The sequence below is a fragment of the Rhinoderma darwinii genome, unplaced genomic scaffold, assembly GCF_050947455.1.
Source record: "Rhinoderma darwinii isolate aRhiDar2 unplaced genomic scaffold, aRhiDar2.hap1 Scaffold_546, whole genome shotgun sequence".
Taxonomy (NCBI): Eukaryota; Metazoa; Chordata; class Amphibia; order Anura; family Rhinodermatidae; genus Rhinoderma; species Rhinoderma darwinii.
In genome coordinates, this window is record NW_027464096.1 from 16444 (window position 1) to 43404 (window position 26961).

The 26961-nt window shown below is 50.9% G+C and overlaps 8 non-coding genes and 5 pseudogenes across 8 annotated transcripts; all 13 read right to left on the minus strand.

Moving 5' to 3' along the window:
- Positions 1-626: 626 nt before the first annotated feature.
- On the minus strand, positions 627-807 carry LOC142722981 (U2 spliceosomal RNA; annotated as a pseudogene).
- Positions 808-1595: 788 nt separating this feature from the next.
- On the minus strand, positions 1596-1665 carry LOC142723026 (U2 spliceosomal RNA; annotated as a pseudogene).
- Positions 1666-2969: 1304 nt separating this feature from the next.
- Positions 2970-3160, minus strand: LOC142723020 (U2 spliceosomal RNA). Its single transcript, XR_012875272.1, has one exon. It is a non-coding gene; the product is annotated as a U2 spliceosomal RNA (small nuclear RNA).
- A 1334-nt stretch (positions 3161-4494) lies between these two features.
- LOC142723032 (U2 spliceosomal RNA) lies at positions 4495-4685 on the minus strand. The gene has a single exon (XR_012875274.1). It is a non-coding gene; the product is annotated as a U2 spliceosomal RNA (small nuclear RNA).
- Positions 4686-6019: 1334 nt separating this feature from the next.
- LOC142722973 (U2 spliceosomal RNA) lies at positions 6020-6207 on the minus strand. The gene has a single exon (XR_012875229.1). It is a non-coding gene; the product is annotated as a U2 spliceosomal RNA (small nuclear RNA).
- A 5536-nt stretch (positions 6208-11743) lies between these two features.
- LOC142723018 (U2 spliceosomal RNA) lies at positions 11744-11845 on the minus strand (annotated as a pseudogene).
- Positions 11846-13167: 1322 nt separating this feature from the next.
- Positions 13168-13358, minus strand: LOC142723044 (U2 spliceosomal RNA). The gene has a single exon (XR_012875276.1). It is a non-coding gene; the product is annotated as a U2 spliceosomal RNA (small nuclear RNA).
- Positions 13359-14696: 1338 nt separating this feature from the next.
- On the minus strand, positions 14697-14887 carry LOC142723056 (U2 spliceosomal RNA). The gene has a single exon (XR_012875277.1). It is a non-coding gene; the product is annotated as a U2 spliceosomal RNA (small nuclear RNA).
- A 1334-nt stretch (positions 14888-16221) lies between these two features.
- LOC142723063 (U2 spliceosomal RNA) lies at positions 16222-16412 on the minus strand. Its single transcript, XR_012875281.1, has one exon. It is a non-coding gene; the product is annotated as a U2 spliceosomal RNA (small nuclear RNA).
- A 1332-nt stretch (positions 16413-17744) lies between these two features.
- Positions 17745-17919, minus strand: LOC142722968 (U2 spliceosomal RNA; annotated as a pseudogene).
- Positions 17920-23474: 5555 nt separating this feature from the next.
- Positions 23475-23576, minus strand: LOC142723019 (U2 spliceosomal RNA; annotated as a pseudogene).
- Positions 23577-24902: 1326 nt separating this feature from the next.
- Positions 24903-25093, minus strand: LOC142723064 (U2 spliceosomal RNA). The gene has a single exon (XR_012875282.1). It is a non-coding gene; the product is annotated as a U2 spliceosomal RNA (small nuclear RNA).
- A 1334-nt stretch (positions 25094-26427) lies between these two features.
- LOC142723065 (U2 spliceosomal RNA) lies at positions 26428-26618 on the minus strand. Its single transcript, XR_012875283.1, has one exon. It is a non-coding gene; the product is annotated as a U2 spliceosomal RNA (small nuclear RNA).
- Positions 26619-26961: the final 343 nt, after the last annotated feature.

Sequence of the window (26961 nt, forward strand, 5' to 3'; positions counted from 1 at the left end):
GTTTGTTATTCTTCCAGGTAACATAGTAACAAATCCAAATTGCTGCTCTCTTTGTAGGCAAGCAAGGGTTTGTTGCAACTGCAATTCTTACTTCTTCTTGAAATGTAGGGACGACAGTACATTCCATCACATCCATCTAGTGTACACAGGTAGGTCCATTGTGGCGGGTAGGCGGCTGGCTGCTTTAATGGCTGTTTGCTGTTCCCCTACTCCACTCCACTCCACTATTTGACTGTGGTGCTGCATCAATCAGTGGCTGGCTCAGGTGCAGCTCTTTAACTTACCTAAAAGGGAGGGCGGAGAGAAGACAAGGAAGGTGAATGAGCTGTTCCAATGTGAAATGCCGGAAACACAGAAACACAGAAGACACACACACACACACACACACACACACACACACACACACACACACACACACACACACACACACACACACAACAAGAGGTGGCAATGTATTAATTAATTGCATTTAATAAATGAGCTCATTATCACACATGACTGTACAAATGCATTGTCCAACAGGTGTTGAAATAATGGGATTAAAAGGGGAGATCCCATCAGAAAGACAAAAACAATAGCAAACACAAATAGCACTTTTGGAATCTGATTTTAGTCAACACATAAGGGAAGGGTGCACCGGTCCTGGAAATACTGCAATACCAGGTCAATGCGTGGAGTGGACAGAGCAAGCTCTATTTCCATCTCCCTGTTCGAAAAATCCATTTAATATATGGTCCCCAGATAGGGGACGTATCAGATATTAAACTGATAAGAACAGATTTTTTTTTTTTTTATTGAAAGCCCGAGTCGTGCTTTCTATCACCCAAGTGCATAAAAAGTGCAGAGGTGCCACACAAAAAGTGCACAAGGATGCGGTCTATCGCAGCCCTTCTCTTAAAAGAGAGAGGCCCCGCATAACCATTCCCTGACCCTCCAAACCATAGGCCTAGAGGATCAAGGATCGATGGTCCCCCCTCGCCGAAGCTTAGGGAGACCCAAACACACTCCTAGGCTTCTACCTGGGCTGCCACCCCAGTGTCCACCTAGGAGCCTGCATCCTAGTTGCACCTCCCCTCCGAAGAAGGGAGGCCGGGTTGCAGGGGAAAAAGGAACCAGAAGGCCACACATTTTCCCCCTAGACCTCAGGAGGGTCCCAAAAGGGCACCGCATCCCAAAATCCTTGTGACAAACGTGACAAACACACAGTGAAAAACAAAATTAAATAAGTGGATGTGCGCTGTGATACAGCCTGGACATCCGCCAGGTATATAAAAATTCCTCATCTCCCAGCCAGAAGGCCGGGAGAATAAAGGTGTGTGCTTAAAAGTGTGAAAGAAGAGTGCGTGCAAGTGTGCCTTCACTCAGTGGGATCCCACCCCCAGTGAGTTAGGGCACCCCAGGGTCACCAGCCCTGGGGCACATAGCAACTCGGGCTTTCAAACTACCCGACCTCCTGACCTCGATCCGGCGGTCGCCTGGTCACCTACAAATGGTACCTTTAAACCAAATGCGTACACCAGAGCGATGACCGTTGTGGTTCCCTGCCCTCACCTCGGCGTTCTGTCATCCCCCTACGATGGCCCACGTACCACCGGCAGGGATGATTACTAACCTCAGCTTGAGCAGGTACTACACTTGATCTTAGCCAAAAGGCCGAGAAGCGATAACCCGAATGGGCCGGCCGTTGACCGAGCCTGCCTAATACTGCTGTTCACCCCTTGCAGCGATTGATTCAGCCTACTCCTAGGCAATTCCATGGGGCCCTGCAGGCTCACACACATTTACAGCTACTAAGCGGGAGGGAGGTGAATAAAGGCCGGAGAGGAAGCCAGACAGGATTTGCTTCTTTTGCTTGCACCACAATGCAGTGCTGAAAGAGGAGGAGGAATCTACATAAAAACGCCTTCCTGGCAACGCCCAAATGCCCTCCTGCCATGCAGATAAACACTGGCAGCGGCAGCAAGTGCATGCCCACAGCCACCCCTTGTTCCTTCACACCTTGTATCAGCTTTAATCCAATCCAGTCCGGTGCTGCCTGCTGAGCAGCACTGACCAACACTGCCTGGGCCCAGGCTTTTATCTCTGAGGCAGGCCCCATTATGATGTCAGAAAGCTGGCTCTGGAATCCTGAGGGCTCCACTATGACACGTGCAAAGTTCCGTCTGAACTTTATATAAGACGGTGCGGCTCAGTCAGTCACTCAGTGTTGCCTGAGAGGGCAACACTGCAACAGCCGGCCGCCAGGCTGTCTTTTTTTTGCACAGCTACTTGCCTCCAGGAGGCCACAAGAGGGAGACAAGGGACTGCAAAATGGAAAATAGGCATCCACCAACTTTACAGACAACTTCTCTTTGCTCCTACAACCTCCATCCTTGCACAGTTTGTTATTCTTCCAGGTAACATAGTAACAAATCCAAATTGCTGCTCTCTTTGTAGGCAAGCAAGGGTTTGTTGCAACTGCAATTCTTACTTCTTCTTGAAATGTAGGGACGACAGTACATTCCATCACATCCATCTAGTGTACACAGGTAGGTCCATTGTGGCGGGTAGGCGGCTGGCTGCTTTAATGGCTGTTTGCTGTTCCCCTACTCCACTCCACTCCACTATTTGACTGTGGTGCTGCATCAATCAGTGGCTGGCTCAGGTGCAGCTCTTTAACTTACCTAAAAGGGAGGGCGGAGAGAAGACAAGGAAGGTGAATGAGCTGTTCCAATGTGAAATGCCGGAAACACAGAAACACAGAAGACACACACACACACACACACACACACACACACACAACAAGAGGTGGCAATGTATTAATTAATTGCATTTAATAAATGAGCTCATTATCACACATGACTGTACAAATGCATTGTCCAACAGGTGTTGAAATAATGGGATTAAAAGGGGAGATCCCATCAGAAAGACAAAAACAATAGCAAACACAAATAGCACTTTTGGAATCTGATTTTAGTCAACACATAAGGGAAGGGTGCACCGGTCCTGGAAATACTGCAATACCAGGTCAATGCGTGGAGTGGACAGAGCAAGCTCTATTTCCATCTCCCTGTTCGAAAAATCCATTTAATATATGGTCCCCAGATAGGGGACGTATCAGATATTAAACTGATAAGAACAGATACTACACTTGATCTTAGCCAAAAGGCCGAGAAGCGATAACCCGAATGGGCCGGCCGTTGACCGAGCCTGCCTAATACTGCTGTTCACCCCTTGCAGCGATTGATTCAGCCTACTCCTAGGCAATTCCATGGGGCCCTGCAGGCTCACACACATTTACAGCTACTAAGCGGGAGGGAGGTGAATAAAGGCCGGAGAGGAAGCCAGACAGGATTTGCTTCTTTTGCTTGCACCACAATGCAGTGCTGAAAGAGGAGGAGGAATCTACATAAAAACGCCTTCCTGGCAACGCCCAAATGCCCTCCTGCCATGCAGATAAACACTGGCAGCGGCAGCAAGTGCATGCCCACAGCCACCCCTTGTTCCTTCACACCTTGTATCAGCTTTAATCCAATCCAGTCCGGTGCTGCCTGCTGAGCAGCACTGACCAACACTGCCTGGGCCCAGGCTTTTATCTCTGAGGCAGGCCCCATTATGATGTCAGAAAGCTGGCTCTGGAATCCTGAGGGCTCCACTATGACACGTGCAAAGTTCCGTCTGAACTTTATATAAGACGGTGCGGCTCAGTCAGTCACTCAGTGTTGCCTGAGAGGGCAACACTGCAACAGCCGGCCGCCAGGCTGTCTTTTTTTTGCACAGCTACTTGCCTCCAGGAGGCCACAAGAGGGAGACAAGGGACTGCAAAATGGAAAATAGGCATCCACCAACTTTACAGACAACTTCTCTTTGCTCCTACAACCTCCATCCTTGCACAGTTTGTTATTCTTCCAGGTAACATAGTAACAAATCCAAATTGCTGCTCTCTTTGTAGGCAAGCAAGGGTTTGTTGCAACTGCAATTCTTACTTCTTCTTGAAATGTAGGGACGACAGTACATTCCATCACATCCATCTAGTGTACACAGGTAGGTCCATTGTGGCGGGTAGGCGGCTGGCTGCTTTAATGGCTGTTTGCTGTTCCCCTACTCCACTCCACTCCACTATTTGACTGTGGTGCTGCATCAATCAGTGGCTGGCTCAGGTGCAGCTCTTTAACTTACCTAAAAGGGAGGGCGGAGAGAAGACAAGGAAGGTGAATGAGCTGTTCCAATGTGAAATGCCGGAAACACAGAAACACAGAAGACACACACACACACACACACACACACACACACACACACACACACACACACACACACACACACACAACAAGAGGTGGCAATGTATTAATTAATTGCATTTAATAAATGAGCTCATTATCACACATGACTGTACAAATGCATTGTCCAACAGGTGTTGAAATAATGGGATTAAAAGGGGAGATCCCATCAGAAAGACAAAAACAATAGCAAACACAAATAGCACTTTTGGAATCTGATTTTAGTCAACACATAAGGGAAGGGTGCACCGGTCCTGGAAATACTGCAATACCAGGTCAATGCGTGGAGTGGACAGAGCAAGCTCTATTTCCATCTCCCTGTTCGAAAAATCCATTTAATATATGGTCCCCAGATAGGGGACGTATCAGATATTAAACTGATAAGAACAGATACTACACTTGATCTTAGCCAAAAGGCCGAGAAGCGATAACCCGAATGGGCCGGCCGTTGACCGAGCCTGCCTAATACTGCTGTTCACCCCTTGCAGCGATTGATTCAGCCTACTCCTAGGCAATTCCATGGGGCCCTGCAGGCTCACACACATTTACAGCTACTAAGCGGGAGGGAGGTGAATAAAGGCCGGAGAGGAAGCCAGACAGGATTTGCTTCTTTTGCTTGCACCACAATGCAGTGCTGAAAGAGGAGGAGGAATCTACATAAAAACGCCTTCCTGGCAACGCCCAAATGCCCTCCTGCCATGCAGATAAACACTGGCAGCGGCAGCAAGTGCATGCCCACAGCCACCCCTTGTTCCTTCACACCTTGTATCAGCTTTAATCCAATCCAGTCCGGTGCTGCCTGCTGAGCAGCACTGACCAACACTGCCTGGGCCCAGGCTTTTATCTCTGAGGCAGGCCCCATTATGATGTCAGAAAGCTGGCTCTGGAATCCTGAGGGCTCCACTATGACACGTGCAAAGTTCCGTCTGAACTTTATATAAGACGGTGCGGCTCAGTCAGTCACTCAGTGTTGCCTGAGAGGGCAACACTGCAACAGCCGGCCGCCAGGCTGTCTTTTTTTTGCACAGCTACTTGCCTCCAGGAGGCCACAAGAGGGAGACAAGGGACTGCAAAATGGAAAATAGGCATCCACCAACTTTACAGACAACTTCTCTTTGCTCCTACAACCTCCATCCTTGCACAGTTTGTTATTCTTCCAGGTAACATAGTAACAAATCCAAATTGCTGCTCTCTTTGTAGGCAAGCAAGGGTTTGTTGCAACTGCAATTCTTACTTCTTCTTGAAATGTAGGGACGACAGTACATTCCATCACATCCATCTAGTGTACACAGGTAGGTCCATTGTGGCGGGTAGGCGGCTGGCTGCTTTAATGGCTGTTTGCTGTTCCCCTACTCCACTCCACTCCACTATTTGACTGTGGTGCTGCATCAATCAGTGGCTGGCTCAGGTGCAGCTCTTTAACTTACCTAAAAGGGAGGGCGGAGAGAAGACAAGGAAGGTGAATGAGCTGTTCCAATGTGAAATGCCGGAAACACAGAAACACAGAAGACACACACACACACACACACACACACACACACACACACACACACACACACACACACACACACACAACAAGAGGTGGCAATGTATTAATTAATTGCATTTAATAAATGAGCTCATTATCACACATGACTGTACAAATGCATTGTCCAACAGGTGTTGAAATAATGGGATTAAAAGGGGAGATCCCATCAGAAAGACAAAAACAATAGCAAACACAAATAGCACTTTTGGAATCTGATTTTAGTCAACACATAAGGGAAGGGTGCACCGGTCCTGGAAATACTGCAATACCAGGTCAATGCGTGGAGTGGACAGAGCAAGCTCTATTTCCATCTCCCTGTTCGAAAAATCCATTTAATATATGGTCCCCAGATAGGGGACGTATCAGATATTAAACTGATAAGAACAGATTTTTTGATTGAAAATTGCTTTATTGACAATCAATCGTCATCATACAAACATTACTGCGACGCAGCGCAAGCCATGAAGCAGCAAATAATAAATAATAACAGTCGTCAAACATAACATGGCAGTATAATACACAGTACAGGCTAGCCTATGCTATACATTACACCACATGCTACACTAACATTCTTGCATTCACTAACGCCAAACAACAAAGCATTACAGACAAGTGATGGGATAGGGGAGTGGGTAGGAGGGGATAGGGAAGGGGGAAATCACAGGCCCGAAGCTTTATTGAAAGACAACACACAAGAAGGGAGAGTGGGGGGAAGGGGAGTATCAGTCCTCTTCCTCATCGACGTCCGGGCTGTCCCAGGTGGAATAGTCTCTGAGCAGGCTGTGGATCAGCCTGCGGCAGTCCTGGACGGACACACTCTCTCTCCGCAAAATCAGACGATTCCTGGCGAACCATATAGCGTCCTTAAAACAGTTCATAAGGCGCCAGGCTTCCTGGATTGCTCCATCCGTGGTATTCCCAGGAAATAGTCCATAAAGTACCGAGCGGTACGACAGTCTGTTCCTGGGAACTGAGTCCTTGAGTTCGTGTTCCAAGGCTTTCAACAGACCCTGTGCAAAGGGGCACTGCCAGAAAATGTGCAAAGATGTTTCCTCCGTGAAGGGGCACCTGGGGCAGTACCGGGTCTTGCACAGGTTGCGGGCATGCATGAATGACCTAAGAGGCAGTCCTCCCTGGATGGCCATCCATGAAATGTCCTTGTGCCCGTTGGTCAACCTGTCAGATGACACGTTAGTCCAAACAGTCTCCAACGTGTCGGCATGAAGCCCTGGAACAAACTCCAGTGAGTCCTTTGCTCTGATGTGCTTGTGGATCGTCTTAGGTTTCCACAAGTCGGGCTTAAGACCCTCCAGTTGATGCTCCCTCACAAACCGGACGACATCTCCGTAGAACCAGGGAGCGTGCCAGTTGTAAGGGAAGGAGCTGTCCCACTTATCCCAGCCAAAACCTCGCCAGAGGGGAAGGAGGAAGTAGCGGGACATGGCCTTGCCCGCAGAGCCGTTTGCTGTCCTCAGAGTCCTACGAACACAGTCACATACAAAAGCGATCCGCAGCAGAGTGGGAATGTCGGGTATACCCTTCCCACCTTTGCGGGGCTCCTTGTACATAACAGTCCGCTTTACTCTGTCCATTTTCGAGCCCCAGATGAAGCGAAACACAGTCCTGGTAATGGCCCTCGAGACCGTTGCAAGAGGGGGCCATGCCTGTGCAGTGTATTGTAGCACAGGCAAGACTTCGTTACGCAGGACCATTGCTTTGCCCTCAATAGTGAGTTGTCTGAGGCTCCACAGTCCGATCCTTTGGTTGACTTTGGCCAAGCGTTCTTCCCACGACTTTAGGGCTGCACCTTCCTTACCGAACCAGACTCCCAGAATTTTGATGAAGTCCGGCTTGATAGTAAACGGGAAGGAGGCAGGAGAAGGCAGGTACCACTTTCCGAAGAGCATGGCTTCCGACTTCCCGCAGTTGACTTTTGCCCCTGAAGCGCGTCCGAACTCCTCACAGGTCTGGACGAGTGCAGTCACCGAACTCTGGTCAGCGCAGAAGACGGTCACGTCGTCCATGTACAGCGAGCATTTGACCTCGAAGTGTCCTGGACCTGGTGCGGTGATCCCTCTGATCTCTCCATTCTGCCGGATAGCCTCTGCGAAGAGCTCTATAACACAAACAAAAAGGAGAGGTGAAAGAGGACAGCCTTGTCTAACCCCCGACGATACAGGAAAGGGGTCAGTCTTCCAGCCGTTCACCAGCACCGAGCTGTAAATGTCGCAATACATCAGGTTAACATACAAACAGAACAACCTGCCAAGCCGCAGCCTACGCAGAGCCTTACCCATGAATTCGTGAGAGACCCGGTCAAAAGCCTTCTCCTGATCCAGACTGACCAGGGCCGCGTGTGTACGGCGGCTTTGCATGTAATGCACCGTGTCCCTCACCAGGGCAAGACTGTCGGCCACCCTACGGCCAGGAATGCCGCAGGTTTGGTCCGATCCGATGATCTGTCCGATGACAACCTTCAGTCTGTTGGTCAATACTTTGGCGAGGATCTTGTAGTCCACGTTCAGGAGAGAGATGGGACGCCAGTTTTTCAGGTCACATCTCTCCCCCTTCCGTTTATACAAGATCGTGATCATGCCTTCTCTCAAGGACGGTGGCATTCTACCCTCCACCACCATCTCCTCATAGAGCTCCAGCAGGTCCGGACAGATCAAGTCCCCCAGCGCTACATAGAGCTCTGCTGGGGGACCATCACTGCCCGGGGTCCTGCCGGGTCTGAAGGATTTAGCGGCAGAGAGCAGTTCCTCCACCGTCAGGGGTACATCCATAGCCTCCGTACCTGCAGGATCAAGATGATTAGTGATACCTGACAGGAATTTATCGGCGGCTTCGGGGTCAGTGGTTTTCCGGGAGTAGAGGCTTCGGTAGTAGTCTGTGACGACTCCCATCACCTCCTTCTTCCCAGAATGCATGTTTCCGGTCTCATCTCGGAGTTCCTTCAGGGGCGTGTGGCCGGCATGGAGTTTCCTGAAAAAGAACGAGTTACATTTCTCACCCTTCTCCAGGTTCTCCACCTTGGAACGAAAGACAATTCGCTTGGATTCCTCCTCAAAGTGCCTTTTCAGGCCCTTTTTGGCTTCCTCCAGCTCCTTCCTGACGTCCCAGCCGCATTGAAGGAGGTCTTGCAGGGATCGCAGCTGACGCTGCATCTCTCTGAAGTCTCTCTTCCTCTCACACGCCTGTTGACGACTTTTTGCCTGAAAGAAACAACGAAATTCAACTTTAACATATTCCCACCAGTCACAGGTTTTGTCAAAGAAAACTTTATCATTCCTCCAAACAATATAGGCGTCTCTAAGTTCCGCCAGTACCTCCTCTCTTTCCAGCAGGGCACAATTCAGCTTCCAGGAGCCAGGGCCGGGAGGAAAACCGTGGCCAATGGCACCCCGGAAGAGAATGGCCCTGTGGTCAGAGAAGAAGCAGGGGATCATGGAGTGCCCATGCTGCTTGACTGCCCGGGAGGTGAACACAAAGTCAATCCGAGAACGAAGTGAGCCATCGGGTCGGCTCCATGAATAGTTCACAGAGCCGATCCCCATGGAGCCCACAACGTCCTGCAAGGATGCTTCGGTTACCATCTCGATAAGCAGTTTGGAACTGACATCCAGTTTGATTGAAGTGCCGGAACTTCGTCCATCCTCTTCGATGGGGCAGTTGAAGTCCCCGGCCATCACCACTGCCCTAGTGGTGGCGAGCTGGGTCCGCAGGGTCTGGAATAGTTCCAGGCGCTCAGCCTTCATAGGGGGAGCGTATACGTTGATGAGCCTAATCGGCTCTCCTGCCCAGGAACCGTCTACGACCAACAAGCGGCCGCAGGCGAGCTCCTGGACAGAGTCAACAGTAAATACGCTTCCCCTAATCAGGATGGCAACCCCTGCAGACTTACAGTCGCCCCCACCAGACCAGTAGGACGGGCCATGGGTCCACTGCCTGGCCAGATGATGGTATGACCTGGAAGAGGGGAGAGTACATTCCTGCAGCATAAATACATCACTCGACTGCTTGGAAAGAAAAGTTAGCACCATCTGACATCTAGTCCTATCTCTAACACTCCTCACATTGAGGCTAAAGATGTTAAGTTTAGCAGCCATGGGGGAGAATAAAGAAGGTTAGTGCAAACGATACACCTTAGTTACCAGTCCGGTCGGGCGGATCCTCCTCGCCTGGCGGGTCCGAAAGATCCAGCAGGCCCTCTGACAGAAATTGTTCCAGGATTGTAGCCACCTGGATGTCTGTTGTGAAGTCGATGACCTCAGGTTCAGACACGAGTTCCTCTACCATCTGCTCCATTTCCTCCTGCTGCGCAAGGGAATCTTCGCAGATTTCCACGACTTGTCGCTTTGAGGACTCAGCAGCTGGGCTGTCCCTCACCTTTCTCTTCCTCTGGATGGCACCTGAGGAGACAAGAGGGGGAAAATCCTCCAGGGAGAGGACTCCAGCAGCTGGAGGGGAAGATGTTAGTGCTGCTGGAGCTGGGGAGAAGGGAGGCTGGGTTGGGAGAGGTGCAGGTGACAGGACCACTGAGATGGGTGGGTAGGAGAAGGTGAGAGCCTCAGTGGGGGTGACAGGGGTTGGGGACGGGGGGGTGGGGAGGGCCGGGCGAGGGAGGGTGGGAAGGGTAGGGCGAGGGAGGGCCGGGAGAGGGGGGGGAGGGACTGTCGTCTTCTTACCATCCTTCTTTTTCCCGGTCTTCTGTGCCGCTGGAGCTCTGGCTGGGGCGGGGTTCCCTCTGGCTGGAGCTTTCGCTGCTACAGTTGCCCAGGATCGATCCCTCTTCGGGCAGTCCTTGTAAGAGTGGGCTGCTTGTCCGCAGAGGTTGCACATTGTCCGTTTCGGGCAGTCTTTGGTCTCGTGTCCTGTTACCCGGCAGTTCTTGCAGGCGTCCTCCTTGCAGTCCCTCACCGAATGACCCTTCTTGCTGCATCTCCTGCAGATCTGCGGCATGTCCGGGTAATAGATGAGGCCGTAGGAGTTGCCCAGCGAGAATGACTGGGGCAGGTGCTGGAGGCCGTCTTCCGCGCTCGAATCCTTGTTCAGTCGGACGATTACCGACCACTTGCCAGTCCAGAAGCCGAGTCCGTTCAGGATGTGGGTGGGTTCCCTCACCACTGTGCAGAACCGCTTCAGGAGCGTGGTGATGTCTTTGCCGGGGGTGTGTGGGTTCCGCATTGAGACCGTCACCCGCCTTTCCTCTCTTTGGACAGGGCAGTTGCCCACAAAGCGAGAGAAAGGGGATTCAGGCCTCGCCGCTTTCACCATCTCCCAGTACCTTCTGCAGATGTTGATCGAAGCGAAGGTCACGAAGAACATCCCGGTCATGAAGGCCTGGATACTGATGGTCTCCGGCTTAGCGAAGCCCTGATCCAGGAGCATCTTCTGGCAGAACACTTCTTCCGTCATGTCCGGCACTCTCCCGTCCACCTCCTTGAGCTTCAGGGCCACCGTCTGCTTCATCCAGGGCTCCAGGGTTGGAGCAGCCTGGTTCGGCTTCCTGGTGGCCTGTTGGCTTGAGGAGGCTTCAGGAGGAGATGTCCTGGCCTGGGCCGGCTCACCTGGTCCATCAGCCTTCTCCTTCTGGGTGGCAGGGTTGCTGGTTGAGGCCATGGCTTCTTCCAGCTGTTCCTGTCGCTTGGGGAGGATCTTCGATAGCTCTTTCCCGAAGGGGGCGGAGCTATGCAAATCTTCTCCTTGCTGGCCGAGGTTCTTCCACGAAATTTCTTCCGCAGCGGTTCCTCGTCGAGCTTCTTCTTCTGCGGCCGAGCTTCTTCGAAGATCCCCTTCAGCAGCGGCTCTTCTCCGAAGTTCTCCTTCTTCTTCCCGGCAGCGATCTCCCGGAGCTTCTTCCTCGATGGCGGCTTCTCCCTTCTGGATCGTCGTCTTCGCTGGTTCTTCTCCGCAGTTCGTCGCCGGCTTCGTCTGGAACGCTCTTGGATCGCTAAGCTAGTGTTTATAGCCCCCAGTGGTTCTCCGAGCTATCTATCCTTACAAGGACTGATAAGAACAGATACTACACTTGATCTTAGCCAAAAGGCCGAGAAGCGATAACCCGAATGGGCCGGCCGTTGACCGAGCCTGCCTAATACTGCTGTTCACCCCTTGCAGCGATTGATTCAGCCTACTCCTAGGCAATTCCATGGGGCCCTGCAGGCTCACACACATTTACAGCTACTAAGCGGGAGGGAGGTGAATAAAGGCCGGAGAGGAAGCCAGACAGGATTTGCTTCTTTTGCTTGCACCACAATGCAGTGCTGAAAGAGGAGGAGGAATCTACATAAAAACGCCTTCCTGGCAACGCCCAAATGCCCTCCTGCCATGCAGATAAACACTGGCAGCGGCAGCAAGTGCATGCCCACAGCCACCCCTTGTTCCTTCACACCTTGTATCAGCTTTAATCCAATCCAGTCCGGTGCTGCCTGCTGAGCAGCACTGACCAACACTGCCTGGGCCCAGGCTTTTATCTCTGAGGCAGGCCCCATTATGATGTCAGAAAGCTGGCTCTGGAATCCTGAGGGCTCCACTATGACACGTGCAAAGTTCCGTCTGAACTTTATATAAGACGGTGCGGCTCAGTCAGTCACTCAGTGTTGCCTGAGAGGGCAACACTGCAACAGCCGGCCGCCAGGCTGTCTTTTTTTTGCACAGCTACTTGCCTCCAGGAGGCCACAAGAGGGAGACAAGGGACTGCAAAATGGAAAATAGGCATCCACCAACTTTACAGACAACTTCTCTTTGCTCCTACAACCTCCATCCTTGCACAGTTTGTTATTCTTCCAGGTAACATAGTAACAAATCCAAATTGCTGCTCTCTTTGTAGGCAAGCAAGGGTTTGTTGCAACTGCAATTCTTACTTCTTCTTGAAATGTAGGGACGACAGTACATTCCATCACATCCATCTAGTGTACACAGGTAGGTCCATTGTGGCGGGTAGGCGGCTGGCTGCTTTAATGGCTGTTTGCTGTTCCCCTACTCCACTCCACTCCACTATTTGACTGTGGTGCTGCATCAATCAGTGGCTGGCTCAGGTGCAGCTCTTTAACTTACCTAAAAGGGAGGGCGGAGAGAAGACAAGGAAGGTGAATGAGCTGTTCCAATGTGAAATGCCGGAAACACAGAAACACAGAAGACACACACACACACACACACACACACACACACACACACACACACACACACACAACAAGAGGTGGCAATGTATTAATTAATTGCATTTAATAAATGAGCTCATTATCACACATGACTGTACAAATGCATTGTCCAACAGGTGTTGAAATAATGGGATTAAAAGGGGAGATCCCATCAGAAAGACAAAAACAATAGCAAACACAAATAGCACTTTTGGAATCTGATTTTAGTCAACACATAAGGGAAGGGTGCACCGGTCCTGGAAATACTGCAATACCAGGTCAATGCGTGGAGTGGACAGAGCAAGCTCTATTTCCATCTCCCTGTTCGAAAAATCCATTTAATATATGGTCCCCAGATAGGGGACGTATCAGATATTAAACTGATAAGAACAGATACTACACTTGATCTTAGCCAAAAGGCCGAGAAGCGATAACCCGAATGGGCCGGCCGTTGACCGAGCCTGCCTAATACTGCTGTTCACCCCTTGCAGCGATTGATTCAGCCTACTCCTAGGCAATTCCATGGGGCCCTGCAGGCTCACACACATTTACAGCTACTAAGCGGGAGGGAGGTGAATAAAGGCCGGAGAGGAAGCCAGACAGGATTTGCTTCTTTTGCTTGCACCACAATGCAGTGCTGAAAGAGGAGGAGGAATCTACATAAAAACGCCTTCCTGGCAACGCCCAAATGCCCTCCTGCCATGCAGATAAACACTGGCAGCGGCAGCAAGTGCATGCCCACAGCCACCCCTTGTTCCTTCACACCTTGTATCAGCTTTAATCCAATCCAGTCCGGTGCTGCCTGCTGAGCAGCACTGACCAACACTGCCTGGGCCCAGGCTTTTATCTCTGAGGCAGGCCCCATTATGATGTCAGAAAGCTGGCTCTGGAATCCTGAGGGCTCCACTATGACACGTGCAAAGTTCCGTCTGAACTTTATATAAGACGGTGCGGCTCAGTCAGTCACTCAGTGTTGCCTGAGAGGGCAACACTGCAACAGCCGGCCGCCAGGCTGTCTTTTTTTTGCACAGCTACTTGCCTCCAGGAGGCCACAAGAGGGAGACAAGGGACTGCAAAATGGAAAATAGGCATCCACCAACTTTACAGACAACTTCTCTTTGCTCCTACAACCTCCATCCTTGCACAGTTTGTTATTCTTCCAGGTAACATAGTAACAAATCCAAATTGCTGCTCTCTTTGTAGGCAAGCAAGGGTTTGTTGCAACTGCAATTCTTACTTCTTCTTGAAATGTAGGGACGACAGTACATTCCATCACATCCATCTAGTGTACACAGGTAGGTCCATTGTGGCGGGTAGGCGGCTGGCTGCTTTAATGGCTGTTTGCTGTTCCCCTACTCCACTCCACTCCACTATTTGACTGTGGTGCTGCATCAATCAGTGGCTGGCTCAGGTGCAGCTCTTTAACTTACCTAAAAGGGAGGGCGGAGAGAAGACAAGGAAGGTGAATGAGCTGTTCCAATGTGAAATGCCGGAAACACAGAAACACAGAAGACACACACACACACACACACACACACACACACACACACACACACACACACACACACACACACACACACAACAAGAGGTGGCAATGTATTAATTAATTGCATTTAATAAATGAGCTCATTATCACACATGACTGTACAAATGCATTGTCCAACAGGTGTTGAAATAATGGGATTAAAAGGGGAGATCCCATCAGAAAGACAAAAACAATAGCAAACACAAATAGCACTTTTGGAATCTGATTTTAGTCAACACATAAGGGAAGGGTGCACCGGTCCTGGAAATACTGCAATACCAGGTCAATGCGTGGAGTGGACAGAGCAAGCTCTATTTCCATCTCCCTGTTCGAAAAATCCATTTAATATATGGTCCCCAGATAGGGGACGTATCAGATATTAAACTGATAAGAACAGATACTACACTTGATCTTAGCCAAAAGGCCGAGAAGCGATAACCCGAATGGGCCGGCCGTTGACCGAGCCTGCCTAATACTGCTGTTCACCCCTTGCAGCGATTGATTCAGCCTACTCCTAGGCAATTCCATGGGGCCCTGCAGGCTCACACACATTTACAGCTACTAAGCGGGAGGGAGGTGAATAAAGGCCGGAGAGGAAGCCAGACAGGATTTGCTTCTTTTGCTTGCACCACAATGCAGTGCTGAAAGAGGAGGAGGAATCTACATAAAAACGCCTTCCTGGCAACGCCCAAATGCCCTCCTGCCATGCAGATAAACACTGGCAGCGGCAGCAAGTGCATGCCCACAGCCACCCCTTGTTCCTTCACACCTTGTATCAGCTTTAATCCAATCCAGTCCGGTGCTGCCTGCTGAGCAGCACTGACCAACACTGCCTGGGCCCAGGCTTTTATCTCTGAGGCAGGCCCCATTATGATGTCAGAAAGCTGGCTCTGGAATCCTGAGGGCTCCACTATGACACGTGCAAAGTTCCGTCTGAACTTTATATAAGACGGTGCGGCTCAGTCAGTCACTCAGTGTTGCCTGAGAGGGCAACACTGCAACAGCCGGCCGCCAGGCTGTCTTTTTTTTGCACAGCTACTTGCCTCCAGGAGGCCACAAGAGGGAGACAAGGGACTGCAAAATGGAAAATAGGCATCCACCAACTTTACAGACAACTTCTCTTTGCTCCTACAACCTCCATCCTTGCACAGTTTGTTATTCTTCCAGGTAACATAGTAACAAATCCAAATTGCTGCTCTCTTTGTAGGCAAGCAAGGGTTTGTTGCAACTGCAATTCTTACTTCTTCTTGAAATGTAGGGACGACAGTACATTCCATCACATCCATCTAGTGTACACAGGTAGGTCCATTGTGGCGGGTAGGCGGCTGGCTGCTTTAATGGCTGTTTGCTGTTCCCCTACTCCACTCCACTCCACTATTTGACTGTGGTGCTGCATCAATCAGTGGCTGGCTCAGGTGCAGCTCTTTAACTTACCTAAAAGGGAGGGCGGAGAGAAGACAAGGAAGGTGAATGAGCTGTTCCAATGTGAAATGCCGGAAACACAGAAACACAGAAGACACACACACACACACACACACACACACACACACACACACACACACACACACACACACACACACAACAAGAGGTGGCAATGTATTAATTAATTGCATTTAATAAATGAGCTCATTATCACACATGACTGTACAAATGCATTGTCCAACAGGTGTTGAAATAATGGGATTAAAAGGGGAGATCCCATCAGAAAGACAAAAACAATAGCAAACACAAATAGCACTTTTGGAATCTGATTTTAGTCAACACATAAGGGAAGGGTGCACCGGTCCTGGAAATACTGCAATACCAGGTCAATGCGTGGAGTGGACAGAGCAAGCTCTATTTCCATCTCCCTGTTCGAAAAATCCATTTAATATATGGTCCCCAGATAGGGGACGTATCAGATATTAAACTGATAAGAACAGATACTACACTTGATCTTAGCCAAAAGGCCGAGAAGCGATAACCCGAATGGGCCGGCCGTTGACCGAGCCTGCCTAATACTGCTGTTCACCCCTTGCAGCGATTGATTCAGCCTACTCCTAGGCAATTCCATGGGGCCCTGCAGGCTCACACACATTTACAGCTACTAAGCGGGAGGGAGGTGAATAAAGGCCGGAGAGGAAGCCAGACAGGATTTGCTTCTTTTGCTTGCACCACAATGCAGTGCTGAAAGAGGAGGAGGAATCTACATAAAAACGCCTTCCTGGCAACGCCCAAATGCCCTCCTGCCATGCAGATAAACACTGGCAGCGGCAGCAAGTGCATGCCCACAGCCACCCCTTGTTCCTTCACACCTTGTATCAGCTTTAATCCAATCCAGTCCGGTGCTGCCTGCTGAGCAGCACTGACCAACACTGCCTGGGCCCAGGCTTTTATCTCTGAGGCAGGCCCCATTATGATGTCAGAAAGCTGGCTCTGGAATCCTGAGGGCTCCACTATGACACGTGCAAAGTTCCGTCTGAACTTTATATAAGACGGTGCGGCTCAGTCAGTCACTCAGTGTTGCCTGAGAGGGCAACACTGCAACAGCCGGCCGCCAGGCTGTCTTTTTTTTGCACAGCTACTTGCCTCCAGGAGGCCACAAGAGGGAGACAAGGGACTGCAAAATGGAAAATAGGCATCCACCAACTTTACAGACAACTTCTCTTTGCTCCTACAACCTCCATCCTTGCACAGTTTGTTATTCTTCCAGGTAACATAGTAACAAATCCAAATTGCTGCTCTCTTTGTAGGCAAGCAAGGGTTTGTTGCAACTGCAATTCTTACTTCTTCTTGAAATGTAGGGACGACAGTACATTCCATCACATCCATCTAGTGTACACAGGTAGGTCCATTGTGGCGGGTAGGCGGCTGGCTGCTTTAATGGCTGTTTGCTGTTCCCCTACTCCACTCCACTCCACTATTTGACTGTGGTGCTGCATCAATCAGTGGCTGGCTCAGGTGCAGCTCTTTAACTTACCTAAAAGGGAGGGCGGAGAGAAGACAAGGAAGGTGAATGAGCTGTTCCAATGTGAAATGCCGGAAACACAGAAACACAGAAGACACACACACACACACACACACACACACACACACACACACACACACACACACACACACACACAACAAGAGGTGGCAATGTATTAATTAATTGCATTTAATAAATGAGCTCATTATCACACATGACTGTACAAATGCATTGTCCAACAGGTGTTGAAATAATGGGATTAAAAGGGGAGATCCCATCAGAAAGACAAAAACAATAGCAAACACAAATAGCACTTTTGGAATCTGATTTTAGTCAACACATAAGGGAAGGGTGCACCGGTCCTGGAAATACTGCAATACCAGGTCAATGCGTGGAGTGGACAGAGCAAGCTCTATTTCCATCTCCCTGTTCGAAAAATCCATTTAATATATGGTCCCCAGATAGGGGACGTATCAGATATTAAACTGATAAGAACAGATTTTTTGATTGAAAAATGCTTTATTGACAATCAATCGTCATCATACAAACATTACTGCGACGCAGCGCAAGCCATGAAGCAGCAAATAATAAATAATAACAGTCGTCAAACATAACATGACAGTATAATACACAGTACAGGCTAGCCTATGCTATACATTACACCACATGCTACACTAACATTCTTGCATTCACTAAAGCCAAACAACAAAGCATTACAGACAAGTGATGGGATAGGGGAGTGGGTAGGAGGGGATAGGGAAGCGGGAAATCACAGGCCCGAAGCTTTATTGAAAGACAACACACAAGAAGGGAGAGTGGGGGGAAGGGGAGTATCAGTCCTCTTCCTCATCGACGTCCGGGCTGTCCCAGGTGGAATAGTCTCTGAGCAGGCTGTGGATCAGCCTGCGGCAGTCCTGGACGGACACACTCTCTCTCCGCAAAATCAGACGATTCCTGGCGAACCATATAGCGTCCTTAAAACAGTTCATAAGGCGCCAGGCTTCCTGGATTGCTCCATCCGTGGTATTCCCAGGAAATAGTCCATAAAGTACCGAGCGGTACGACAGTCTGTTCCTGGGAACTGAGTCCTTGAGTTCGTGTTCCAAGGCTTTCAACAGACCCTGTGCAAAGGGGCACTGCCAGAAAATGTGCAAAGATGTTTCCTCCGTGAAGGGGCACCTGGGGCAGTACCGGGTCTTGCACAGGTTGCGGGCATGCATGAATGACCTAAGAGGCAGTCCTCCCTGGATGGCCATCCATGAAATGTCCTTGTGCCCGTTGGTCAACCTGCCAGATGACACGTTAGTCCAAACAGTCTCCAACGTGTCGGCATGAAGCCCTGGAACAAACTCCAGTGAGTCCTTTGCTCTGATGTGCTTGTGGATCGTCTTAGGTTTCCACAAGTCGGGCTTAAGACCCTCCAGTTGATGCTCCCTCACGAACCGGACGACATCTCCGTAGAACCAGGGAGCGTGCCAGTTGTAAGGGAAGGAGCTGTCCCACTTATCCCAGCCAAAACCTCGCCAGAGGGGAAGGAGGAAGTAGCGGGACATGGCCTTGCCCGCAGAGCCGTTTGCTGTCCTCAGAGTCCTACGAACACAGTCACATACAAAAGCGATCCGCAGCAGAGTGGGAATGTCGGGTATACCCTTCCCACCTTTGCGGGGCTCCTTGTACATAACAGTCCGCTTTACTCTGTCCATTTTCGAGCCCCAGATGAAGCGAAACACAGTCCTGGTAATGGCCCTCGAGACCGTTGCAAGAGGGGGCCATGCCTGTGCAGTGTATTGTAGCACAGGCAAGACTTCGTTACGCAGGACCATTGCTTTGCCCTCAATAGTGAGTTGTCTGAGGCTCCACAGTCCGATCCTTTGGTTGACTTTGGCCAAGCGTTCTTCCCACGACTTTAGGGCTGCACCTTCCTTACCGAACCAGACTCCCAGAATTTTGATGAAGTCCGGCTTGATAGTAAACGGGAAGGAGGCAGGAGAAGGCAGGTACCACTTTCCGAAGAGCATGGCTTCCGACTTCCCGCAGTTGACTTTTGCCCCTGAAGCGCGTCCGAACTCCTCACAGGTCTGGACGAGTGCAGTCACCGAACTCTGGTCAGCGCAGAAGACGGTCACGTCGTCCATGTACAGCGAGCATTTGACCTCGAAGTGTCCTGGACCTGGTGCGGTGATCCCTCTGATCTCTCCATTCTGCCGGATAGCCTCTGCGAAGAGCTCTATAACACAAACAAAAAGGAGAGGTGAAAGAGGACAGCCTTGTCTAACCCCCGACGATACAGGAAAGGGGTCAGTCTTCCAGCCGTTCACCAGCACCGAGCTGTAAATGTCGCAATACATCAGGTTAACATACAAACAGAACAACCTGCCAAGCCGCAGCCTACGCAGAGCCTTACCCATGAATTCGTGAGAGACCCGGTCAAAAGCCTTCTCCTGATCCAGACTGACCAGGGCCGCGTGTGTACGGCGGCTTTGCATGTAATGCACCGTGTCCCTCACCAGGGCAAGACTGTCGGCCACCCTACGGCCAGGAATGCCGCAGGTTTGGTCCGATCCGATGATCTGTCCGATGACAACCTTCAGTCTGTTGGTCAATACTTTGGCGAGGATCTTGTAGTCCACGTTCAGGAGAGAGATGGGACGCCAGTTTTTCAGGTCACATCTCTCCCCCTTCCGCTTATACAAGATCGTGATCATGCCTTCTCTCAAGGACGGTGGCATTCTACCCTCCACCACCATCTCCTCATAGAGCTCCAGCAGGTCCGGACAGATCAAGTCCCCCAGCGCTACATAGAGCTCTGCTGGGAGACCATCACTGCCCGGGGTCCTGCCGGGTCTGAAGGATTTAGCGGCAGAGAGCAGTTCCTCCACCGTCAGGGGTACGTCCATAGCCTCCGTACCTGCAGGATCAAGATGATTAGTGATACCTGACAGGAATTTATCGGCGGCTTCGGGGTCAGTGGTTTTCCGGGAGTAGAGGCTTCGGTAGTAGTCTGTGACGACTCCCATCACCTCCTTCTTCCCAGAATGCATGTTTCCGGTCTCATCTCGGAGTTCCTTCAGGGGCGTGTGGCCGGCATGGAGTTTCCTGAAAAAGAACGAGTTACATTTCTCACCCTTCTCCAGGTTCTCCACCTTGGAACGAAAGACAATTCGCTTGGATTCCTCCTCAAAGTGCCTTTTCAGGCCCTTTTTGGCTTCCTCCAGCTCCTTCCTGACGTCCCAGCCGCATTGAAGGAGGTCTTGCAGGGATCGCAGCTGACGCTGCATCTCTCTGAAGTCTCTCTTCCTCTCACACGCCTGTTGACGACTTTTTGCCTGAAAGAAACAACGAAATTCAACTTTAACATATTCCCACCAGTCACAGGTTTTGTCAAAGAAAACTTTATCATTCCTCCAAACAATATAGGCGTCTCTAAGTTCCGCCAGTACCTCTTCTCTTTCCAGCAGGGCACAATTCAGCTTCCAGGAGCCAGGGCCGGGAGGAAAACCGTGGCCGATGGCACCCTGGAAGAGAATGGCCCTGTGGTCAGAGAAGAAGCAGGGGACCATGGAGTGCCCATGCTGCTTGACTGCCCGGGAGGTGAACACAAAGTCAATCCGAGAACGAAGTGAGCCATCGGGTCGGCTCCATGAATAGTTCACAGAGCCGATCCCCATGGAGCCCACAACGTCCTGCAAGGATGCTTCGGTTACCATCTCGATAAGCAGTTTGGAACTGACATCCAGCTTGATTGAAGTGCCGGAACTTCGTCCATCCTCTTCGATGGGGCAGTTGAAGTCCCCGGCCATCACCACTGCCCTAGTGGTGGCGAGCTGGGTCCGCAGGGTCTGGAATAGTTCCAGGCGCTCAGCCTTCATAGGGGGAGCGTACACGTTGATGAGCCTAATCGGCTCTCCCGCCCAGGAACCGTCTACGACCAACAAGCGGCCGCAGACGAGCTCCTGGACAGAGTCAACAGTAAATACGCTTCCCCTAATCAGGATGGCAACCCCTGCAGACTTACAGTCGCCCCCACCAGACCAGTAGGACGGGCCATGGGTCCACTGCCTGGCCAGATGATGGTATGACCTGGAAGAGGGGAGAGTACATTCCTGCAGCATAAATACATCACTCGACTGCTTGGAAAGAAAAGTTAGCACCATCTGACATCTAGTCCTATCTCTAACACTCCTCACATTGAGGCTAAAGATGTTAAGTTTAGCAGCCATGGGGGAGAATAAAGAAGGTTAGTGCAAACGATACACCTTAGTTACCAGTCCGGTCGGGCGGATCCTCCTCTCTGGAGCCTGGCGGGTCCGGAAGATCCAGCAGGCCCTCTGACAAAAATTGTTCCAGGATTGTAGCCACCTGGATGTCTGTTGTGAAGTCGATGACCTCAGGTTCAGACACGAGTTCCTCCACCATCTGCTCCATTTCCTCCTGCTGCGCAAGGGAATCTTCGCAGATTTCCACGACTTGTCTCTTTGAGGACTCAGCAGCTGGGCTGTCCCTCACCTTTCTCTTCCTCTGGATGGCACCTGAGGAGACAAGAGGGGGAAAATCCTCCAGGGAGAGGACTCCAGCAGCTGGAGGGGAAGATGTTAGTGCTGCTGGAGCTGGGGAGAAGGGAGGCTGGGTTGGGAGAGGTGCAGGTGACAGGACCACTGAGATGGGTGGGTAGGAGAAGGTGAGAGCCTCAGTGGGGGTGACAGGGGTTGGGGACGGGGGGGTGGGGAGGGCCGGGCGAGGGAGGGTGGGAAGGGTAGGGCGAGGGAGGGCCGGGAGAGGGGGGGGAGGGACTGTCGTCTTCTTACCATCCTTCTTTTTCCCGGTCTTCTGTGCCGCTGGAGCTCTGGCTGGGGCGGGGTTCCCTCTGGCTGGAGCTTTCGCTGCTACAGTTGCCCAGGATCGATCCCTCTTCGGGCAGTCCTTGTAAGAGTGGGCTGCTTGTCCGCAGAGGTTGCACATTGTCCGTTTCGGGCAGTCTTTGGTCTCGTGTCCTGTTACCCGGCAGTTCTTGCAGGCGTCCTCCTTGCAGTCCTTCACCGAATGACCCTTCTTGCTGCATCTCCTGCAGATCTGCGGCATGTCCGGGTAGTAGATGAGGCCGTAGGAGTTGCCCAGCGAGAATGACTGGGGCAGGTGCTGGAGGCCGTCTTCCGCGCTCGAATCCTTGTTCAGTCGGACGATTACCGACCACTTGCCAGTCCAGAAGCCGAGTCCGTTCAGGATGTGGGTGGGTTCCCTCACCACTGTGCAGAACCGCTTCAGGAGCGTGGTGATGTCTTTGCCGGGGGTGTGTGGGTTCCGCATTGAGACCGTCACCCGCCTTTCCTCTCTTTGGACAGGGCAGTTGCCCACAAAGCGAGAGAAAGGGGATTCAGGCCTCGCCGCTTTCACCATCTCCCAGTACCTTCTGCAGATGTTGATCGAAGCGAAGGTCACGAAGAACATCCCGGTCATGAAGGCCTGGATACTGATGGTCTCCGGCTTAGCGAAGCCCTGATCCAGGAGCATCTTCTGGCAGAACACTTCTTCCGTCATGTCCGGCACTCTCCCGTCCACCTCCTTGAGCTTCAGGGCCACCGTCTGCTTCATCCAGGGCTCCAGGGTTGGAGCAGCCTGGTTCGGCTTCCTGGTGGCCTGTTGGCTTGAGGAGGCTTCAGGAGGAGATGTCCTGGCCTGGGCCGGCTCACCTGGTCCATCAGCCTTCTCCTTCTGGGTGGCAGGGTTGCTGGTTGAGGCCATGGCTTCTTCCAGCTGTTCCTGTCGCTTGGGGAGGATCTTCGATAGCTCTTTCCCGAAGGGGGCGGAGCTATGCAAATCTTCTCCTTGCTGGCCGAGGTTCTTCCACGAAATTTCTTCCGCAGCGGTTCCTCGTCGAGCTTCTTCTTCTGCGGCCGAGCTTCTTCGAAGATCCCCTTCAGCAGCGGCTCTTCTCCAAAGTTCTCCTTCTTCTTCCCGGCAGCGATCTCCCGGAGCTTCTTCCTCGATGGCGGCTTCTCCCTTCTGGATCGTCGTCTTCGCTGGTTCTTCTCCGCAGTTCGTCGCCGGCTTCGTCTGGAACGCTCTTGGATCGCTAAGCTAGTGTTTATAGCCCCCAGTGGTTCTCCGAGCTATCTATCCTTACAAGGACTGATAAGAACAGATACTACACTTGATCTTAGCCAAAAGGCCGAGAAGCGATAACCCGAATGGGCCGGCCGTTGACCGAGCCTGCCTAATACTGCTGTTCACCCCTTGCAGCGATTGATTCAGCCTACTCCTAGGCAATTCCATGGGGCCCTGCAGGCTCACACACATTTACAGCTACTAAGCGGGAGGGAGGTGAATAAAGGCCGGAGAGGAAGCCAGACAGGATTTGCTTCTTTTGCTTGCACCACAATGCAGTGCTGAAAGAGGAGGAGGAATCTACATAAAAACGCCTTCCTGGCAACGCCCAAATGCCCTCCTGCCATGCAGATAAACACTGGCAGCGGCAGCAAGTGCATGCCCACAGCCACCCCTTGTTCCTTCACACCTTGTATCAGCTTTAATCCAATCCAGTCCGGTGCTGCCTGCTGAGCAGCACTGACCAACACTGCCTGGGCCCAGGCTTTTATCTCTGAGGCAGGCCCCATTATGATGTCAGAAAGCTGGCTCTGGAATCCTGAGGGCTCCACTATGACACGTGCAAAGTTCCGTCTGAACTTTATATAAGACGGTGCGGCTCAGTCAGTCACTCAGTGTTGCCTGAGAGGGCAACACTGCAACAGCCGGCCGCCAGGCTGTCTTTTTTTTGCACAGCTACTTGCCTCCAGGAGGCCACAAGAGGGAGACAAGGGACTGCAAAATGGAAAATAGGCATCCACCAACTTTACAGACAACTTCTCTTTGCTCCTACAACCTCCATCCTTGCACAGTTTGTTATTCTTCCAGGTAACATAGTAACAAATCCAAATTGCTGCTCTCTTTGTAGGCAAGCAAGGGTTTGTTGCAACTGCAATTCTTACTTCTTCTTGAAATGTAGGGACGACAGTACATTCCATCACATCCATCTAGTGTACACAGGTAGGTCCATTGTGGCGGGTAGGCGGCTGGCTGCTTTAATGGCTGTTTGCTGTTCCCCTACTCCACTCCACTCCACTATTTGACTGTGGTGCTGCATCAATCAGTGGCTGGCTCAGGTGCAGCTCTTTAACTTACCTAAAAGGGAGGGCGGAGAGAAGACAAGGAAGGTGAATGAGCTGTTCCAATGTGAAATGCCGGAAACACAGAAACACAGAAGACACACACACACACACACACACACACACACACACACACACACACACACACACACACAACAAGAGGTGGCAATGTATTAATTAATTGCATTTAATAAATGAGCTCATTATCACACATGACTGTACAAATGCATTGTCCAACAGGTGTTGAAATAATGGGATTAAAAGGGGAGATCCCATCAGAAAGACAAAAACAATAGCAAACACAAATAGCACTTTTGGAATCTGATTTTAGTCAACACATAAGGGAAGGGTGCACCGGTCCTGGAAATACTGCAATACCAGGTCAATGCGTGGAGTGGACAGAGCAAGCTCTATTTCCATCTCCCTGTTCGAAAAATCCATTTAATATATGGTCCCCAGATAGGGGACGTATCAGATATTAAACTGATAAGAACAGATACTACACTTGATCTTAGCCAAAAGGCCGAGAAGCGATAACCCGAATGGGCCGGCCGTTGACCGAGCCTGCCTAATACTGCTGTTCACCCCTTGCAGCGATTGATTCAGCCTACTCCTAGGCAATTCCATGGGGCCCTGCAGGCTCACACACATTTACAGCTACTAAGCGGGAGGGAGGTGAATAAAGGCCGGAGAGGAAGCCAGACAGGATTTGCTTCTTTTGCTTGCACCACAATGCAGTGCTGAAAGAGGAGGAGGAATCTACATAAAAACGCCTTCCTGGCAACGCCCAAATGCCCTCCTGCCATGCAGATAAACACTGGCAGCGGCAGCAAGTGCATGCCCACAGCCACCCCTTGTTCCTTCACACCTTGTATCAGCTTTAATCCAATCCAGTCCGGTGCTGCCTGCTGAGCAGCACTGACCAACACTGCCTGGGCCCAGGCTTTTATCTCTGAGGCAGGCCCCATTATGATGTCAGAAAGCTGGCTCTGGAATCCTGAGGGCTCCACTATGACACGTGCAAAGTTCCGTCTGAACTTTATATAAGACGGTGCGGCTCAGTCAGTCACTCAGTGTTGCCTGAGAGGGCAACACTGCAACAGCCGGCCGCCAGGCTGTCTTTTTTTTGCACAGCTACTTGCCTCCAGGAGGCCACAAGAGGGAGACAAGGGACTGCAAAATGGAAAATAGGCATCCACCAACTTTACAGACAACTTCTCTTTGCTCCTACAACCTCCATCCTTGCACAGTTTGTTATTCTTCCAGGTAACATAGTAACAAATCCAAATTGCTGCTCTCTTTGTAGGCAAGCAAGGGTTTGTTGCAACTGCAATTCTTACTTCTTCTTGAAATGTAGGGACGACAGTACATTCCATCACATCCATCTAGTGTACACAGGTAGGTCCATTGTGGCGGGTAGGCGGCTGGCTGCTTTAATGGCTGTTTGCTGTTCCCCTACTCCACTCCACTCCACTATTTGACTGTGGTGCTGCATCAATCAGTGGCTGGCTCAGGTGCAGCTCTTTAACTTACCTAAAAGGGAGGGCGGAGAGAAGACAAGGAAGGTGAATGAGCTGTTCCAATGTGAAATGCCGGAAACACAGAAACACAGAAGACACACACACACACACACACACACACACACACACACACACACACACACACACACACACACACACAACAAGAGGTGGCAATGTATTAATTAATTGCATTTAATAAATGAGCTCATTATCACACATGACTGTACAAATGCATTGTCCAACAGGTGTTGAAATAATGGGATTAAAAGGGGAGATCCCATCAGAAAGACAAAAACAATAGCAAACACAAATAGCACTTTTGGAATCTGATTTTAGTCAACACATAAGGGAAGGGTGCACCGGTCCTGGAAATACTGCAATACCAGGTCAATGCGTGGAGTGGACAGAGCAAGCTCTATTTCCATCTCCCTGTTCGAAAAATCCATTTAATATATGGTCCCCAGATAGGGGACGTATCAGATATTAAACTGATAAGAACAGATACTACACTTGATCTTAGCCAAAAGGCCGAGAAGCGATAACCCGAATGGGCCGGCCGTTGACCGAGCCTGCCTAATACTGCTGTTCACCCCTTGCAGCGATTGATTCAGCCTACTCCTAGGCAATTCCATGGGGCCCTGCAGGCTCACACACATTTACAGCTACTAAGCGGGAGGGAGGTGAATAAAGGCCGGAGAGGAAGCCAGACAGGATTTGCTTCTTTTGCTTGCACCACAATGCAGTGCTGAAAGAGGAGGAGGAATCTACATAAAAACGCCTTCCTGGCAACGCCCAAATGCCCTCCTGCCATGCAGATAAACACTGGCAGCGGCAGCAAGTGCATGCCCACAGCCACCCCTTGTTCCTTCACACCTTGTATCAG